Consider the following 6,305-nt stretch of genomic DNA (forward strand, 5'->3'; position numbering starts at 1 on the left):
CTACTGTGAGAGAACCTGTGTCATAGTATAAGGTGGTGATTTAGGAAGTTGCCTGAGGTGGACACTACAGGCATACACACACATACACACACACACACACACACACACACACACACACACAGAGAGACACACACACCACATTCCTTGGAAATGTTCCAACACTCACACATCATATACATTATACAGGCATACACATTTGGGAGAATGTGTACACACACACACACACACACACACACACACACACATATAGACAGATAGACAGACAAGACAGACAGACACAGACAGACAGAGAGGAGGAGACAGGAGACAGAGAGATACTGGTGAGGAGATTCTTTTCTAAAATCCAGTGGCTAGTATGATATTGGATAGAAAGCAGAACACTCCTTCATTGCTGATGGGAGTGCAAATTTGTATAACCACTTTGGAATTCATCTGGCACTTTCTTAGAAAACTTAGGTCAGCTCTACCTCAAGACTCAGCTATACAACTATTGGCCATATACTCAAAAGATTCTGTGCAATACAACAAGGGCATGTACTTAATGGTGTTCATAGTGCCGTTATTCATAATAACCAGAAACTAAAAAGAGCCCAAATGTTACTCAACCGACGAATGGATACAGAAATTGAGGCACATTTACACAGTAGAGTACTACTCAACTATTAAACACACGGACATCTTGAAATTTGCAGGCAAATGGATGGAGCTGGAAAAGATCATCCTAAGTGAATGAGGTGACCCAGACCAAGAAGGACACACATAGTATATACTAAGTTATAAGCAGATAACAGTTGCATAATACAGGATAGCCATGCTACTATCCACAGACCTTAAGAAGATAAGGTACAAGGAGGATCCTAGGGAGATTCTAAATTCTTATTCAGAAAGGCAAATAGATTAGACATAGGAAGCTGTTGAAGAGAGTGAAGAGTATGGGTGCCTACTATAGATGTTCTCTGATAGACTCCTCCCAGCACTGCCAAACTTTGTGCCGAGGGCAGGGATTCTTATGGAAGAGCCTGGGAATAGAAAGACACAGAGGACACAGGAGCTCCACAATAAGACCAACAGTGCTAAAAAATCTAGGCCCAGAGGGGCTTCCAGAGACTGATGCATCAACCAATGACCATGCATGGAGAGGATGTAGGCCCCCAGACCTGTGTCCTCTAGTAAAGGGAGCATGGTGTGTCTGCTAAAGTCTCTGCTGTCTGCTATTCCATCACTTTCCCTTGGTGAGGAGGCCTTGTCAGGCCAAAAAGGAAAATGATGCAGGGAGTCCCGAGGAGACTTGATAGGGTAGGTCAGATGGTAGGGAAGTGTGACTCCCCCTTTCTGAGTGCTAGGAGAGGAGGATAAGGGGGAAGAAAAAGAGAAGGTGAGACTAAGAGGAGACTAGGGAGGGGGACATGATCAGCACATAAAATGAATTAATTAAAAAGATAAATTTAAATAACAACTTGTATTTAAACCTTAAATGTTTCAAGCTCTGAAATATGTTGACACTTCTAATGTACGAATACACCTGAAAATAGTCTCAATGTTTTATGAGTTCATGGTGCAAATAATAGCTCATTCTACTAGTTAATAAATGTCTCTTGAAGAAACAAAGGATGAAAAACATTGCAGTTCTTGAGCAATCATACAAACATGCAAATCGTATGACAAAAAAGCAAATGTACATAGTATTTATTATTAAATTTAATGTTTAAATATTAAGCATTGAAGTTATATTTGTTAAATGAATAATTGAATCTTTTAGAAATAAAGTTCTGGAGATCTAATAATTAATAAATATCCACTGTGGGAACTCAAAATATGTTTAGCTTATCATACATACATACATACATACATATATATATAATTTTGTTCTGTTGAACAATACAATATTGCATTATTTTAATAGAGTATAAATGTAATCATTAATCTTAGAGACATTCTTTCCACTATAAATCCTTGGTTTCAGATCAAAGCATCATCCACCAGCATTCACTTTCATTTTCTTTTCGAGAAGGAATCTTCCTTTCATAATTCGTATTGCTTGCTAACCATTTTTCTGTGAGACTATGCTACATTTAACAAGCAATCTTAAGCTTCAGAAATCTTTTCATATGTCTATTTCTCTAAGCATTATGCATAAAACTACAACATATTTCAAATATGCCAGTTACTCAAAATTAGTGGATAATATCCTGAGATACTTATGCTTCTTTTGAAAGGATATATTCCCAGTGTTTAAGCTGGGTATTAAATAGACACACTGTTCTGTACCATAAATGTCTAAGTATAATTAAGGAAAAAGTCTCCAAAACTGATCAGGTACAATAGCCTCATTCATTCCCAAGCCATACATAAGTAGACGGAACTGCTTAAAGGTACTTTCAGACAAGTCAAGCTACCTTGAAGACGCAACCAACTGAGCTGCCTGAGAGAGATAGTAATGTTGAGCTGGTGCAAGTTGGCAGTGAGTTCCAGGTTTACAGATTTCATGAGCCTTCACCCATCCTGGGATGGGCTTCATTGATGTGGCTGTCTTTGGATTATTTCTTTTACGGTTTGAAATCCTTCAACTATATTTTCATAAGTAACCCTATAAATTATTGGTCCACTAAGTTAGACTTTGGGTGTATCCTTATTTTGATTTTTCATCAGTTCCCTATCTGGGCTAAGTAAATGTTTTTTCTTATGTCCTCCACACAACACTTTCCACATTTGCATAACTAGTTTGTCCCTTATAAATCAATTTCCCATACTTTATTTAGATATTTAGAAGGTTTTCATGCCATGTCAATTTAGCAGGACCTCAATAGTAGGTTTCCCTTTAACGCCCAAGGCCTCCTAAGTTGTAGTTTTCAACCTTTTTTCTAATACTATGCATTCCCTCTCACAGAGTGATCCTCATCTATAATCAGGGTAGGTTATAGTCATAATAGTTGTATTGTTATACCTACACTGACAGTGGAAAGGTAGTTAGCGAACTTGAAAGATTTGAAAGACACGTAAGAATGTTTACTCCTCCAGCAGCCTGCTTTGTATCATTTGTCAATCTGAAAAGCTAAACAACAGGGAAAAATTTTAAAGCACAGTTCCAGCTTGATTTCTGTACACTTTAGATCCAAGAATTATGGTGTCTCTATGATTACACTCTTACCCACTAGCTCCTGTGGGAAACCAACAGGGAGAGAAACAGTCAGCATTGTTTTCACAACCTCTTGCGTCTCCATTAACAACTCCTCAGATAGGATCTGCTGGCAGTAAACACACTAAATTTAAAACAGGAATTGCCTAGACTGAGGATTATCATCTTTCAAATGCCACTGTGTTTTAGATTACTAGACGTGATAGTTTAACCCTGTGGCTTCCTCATGGATCCCATGTATTTATTAATCCCTCCAAAGCTCATCTCTTTGCACCCCACCCTGTTCCCACATGCTTTCTCTACAATAAAACTTTCTATACTCAGATTTTTCTTCTCCAACCTCACTTTACTGATTTACCATTGCTTCTTCTGCCTTATGAAAACACCACCCTTTTCACTGTATTCTTTCTAGATTATCTATCTGGGATAGCATTACCTTGATCAGTCTGTTTTCATGTTGGAGGCCATGCAAGAGAAACAGCAAAACAGTTTTACAACTCATGCAATGCCTCCCACTGGTTAGCTCAAACACAGTGAGTATCTTTCAGAGAGGCTGAGCCCGGAGGACTATTATAGTGAAGACTTGAGGCTGTTGTGGAGTATCACTCTGCTTGTTGCCTTTGTGATCAACTCATTCCTCAAAATCTATGAGTTGCATGAAACTCTACAGGAGCTGGGAAATGTCATTATCACTTACAATAATAGTGATTGATCTACTTCAAGTATTGCTGATGGAGCAGATTAATGATTCAATCACCATCCTTAGGAAGAATTTAGAGATGTAGATTGTTAGGGAAGTTGGCTTAAGATGTTTTTATTAGTGGACTTGATGTAGAAAAAATTCGGGACAATTTGAAGTTCAGAAAGGCACATTCTTTTTCTTTTTTTTTTTTTTTCCCTCTTTTTTTAAAATTAATTTATTGTTGTTACATCTCAATGTTTATCCCATCCCTTGTATCCTCCCATTCTTCCCTCCCTCCCATTTTCCCATTATTCCCCTCCCCTATGACTGTTCCTGAAAGGGATTACCTCCCCCTGTATGTGCTCATAGGGTATCAAGTCTCTTCTTGGTGTCCTGCTGTCCTTCTCTCTTAAGAGCTGATCCAGATTCTGGGTCTCTGAATGAGCGTTGGGTCAGGCCAAGGTATCCACAGCCTCTGTGTTCCCTGCCAAGTCCAGCCAGGAGCACTGGGACCGAACCACGGGCAGAACTAGGCTAGATTCTCAGGGCCTGAACCGTCTGCCAAGCTCAGCTAGGGATTTTGGGCCCAAAATGCACACAGGGTCCAGCCAGAATTTTTGGGCTGGGACTACGCACCAAGCTCCGCTAGGGCCTTTTGGCCCAAAGTGCGTGCTGTGGTCAGTTATTGACTCAGGGCCCGAACTGACCACCAATCTCAGCCAGGAATTCTGGATTCAAACTGCACACTGTGTCCAACCAGAGTCTTAGAGCTGGTGGAACCGAGAGCTCTGTCCAGCCTGTGCCACAGCAGGAGAACTGCGGCTGCTCTGAGTTAGCGCCAGTGGTGGAACAAGTGCTCCGCCCAGACTGTGTCACCGCAGGGGAGCTGCCGCTGAGCTGAGGTGGTGCCTAGGATGGAACTAACCTGCCTGCTCCAGGTGGTCCTGGACACCAGCTCTTCGCAGCAGCGCCCGCGGCCGGCTCACTGCAACAGCAGCTAGGATCCCTTGGTCCGTGGGGCAATGAGGGGGTGGTGGAGGGGGCACTGCTCCTCCAGCATTACTTAGAGAAGCAATACCGCCCCGCCCTCCCGCTGGCCCTCGCTCGCGCCCGCGGGCCAGTGCTGCGGCTCTGCCAAAGGGACAGTTGGCCCAATATGTAAAGACCTCTGATCACCAGATCCCTGGCATCGCCGCTGAACAATCAAGGTGTTCCAATTCCAGCGCAGCTCACCAAATCCAATGCACCCGTCCACACTGATGTGGGCGGCCACATTTACACCAGCAGCCTGGCCACCCTTACCAAATACCCCGAGTCAAGAGTTGGAAGGCTTTTTAACGGTATGGAGCCCATTGCTTTGTACAGCCTCAAGCAGCACTACTTCATCGACAGAGACGGGCATATGTTCAGTTATATCTTGAATTTCCTACGAACGTCCAAACTCCTGATTCCCGATGATTTCAAGGACTATACTTTGTTATATGAAGAGGCAAAATATTTTCAACTTCAATCGATGTTGTTGGAGATGGAACGATGGAAGCAGGACAGAGAGACTGGCCGTTTTTCACGGCCCTTACTGTGCCTCGTGGTACCTGTGGCCCCCGACCTCGGAGAAAGGATCACGCTCAGTGGGGACAAGTCCTTGTTAGAAGAAGTGTTTCCAGAGATCGGCGATGTGATGTGCAACTCAGTCAATGCAGGCTGGAATCACGACTCAACGCACGTCATCAGGTTTCCTCTAAATGGCTACTGCCACCTCAACTCAGTCCAGGTCCTTGAGCGGTTGCAGCAAAGAGGATTTGAAATTGTGGGTTCCTGTGGGGGAGGAGTGGACTCGTCCCAGTTCAGTGAATATGTCCTCCGGCGGGAACTGAGGCAGACGCCACAAGTACCTTCAGTCATCTGGATAAAACAGGAGCCACTGGACTAAACAGACATATTTCTTATGCAAAAAGAAAACATACGCAACCAATAACAATACGAGAAAAGGGACATTTGTGTGCAGCTGGAACTGTAAACCATGCTCTGAACCTAAAATTGAATAAAAGATATTTATATCCACTAGAAATCGCATGTGTATTCATATGGGGACAATGGGAATCATGATATCCTCAAGACATAATATATATATATATATATATATATATATATATATATATATATATATATATATATACACACACACACACACATATATATATATGTATATATATATATATATATATGTATGTCCAAAGGTAGGAAATGCAGAGGTGGGGAGGGAGAGAGAAACAGTGGGGGCTGTGGTGACCATGTGTGTCCTGGGCCTCTGAGGTCTCTGTCCAGTAAATAAGCCATGAGCAGAGACGGCAGAGTCTTCTTACAGTTTCAATTGCCAACAGCCATCCTTTGTTTCTTTTCCTTCATCCTCTCTTTTCTTTTGTTTTTAAACAAACAAGACACCTTGGCTGGTGTTTCTTTGCAAGTGGAGGTTTTGTGTTTGGTCAG

At 42.1% G+C, this 6,305-nt stretch overlaps 1 pseudogene; it reads left to right on the top strand.

Moving 5' to 3' along the window:
• Positions 1 to 4,962: 4,962 nt before the first annotated feature.
• On the top strand, positions 4,963 to 5,861 carry LOC127202389 (BTB/POZ domain-containing protein KCTD1-like; annotated as a pseudogene).
• Positions 5,862 to 6,305: the final 444 nt, after the last annotated feature.

Source organism: Acomys russatus, chromosome 18 (assembly GCF_903995435.1).
Source record: "Acomys russatus chromosome 18, mAcoRus1.1, whole genome shotgun sequence".
Lineage (NCBI taxonomy): Eukaryota > Metazoa > Chordata > Mammalia > Rodentia > Muridae > Acomys > Acomys russatus.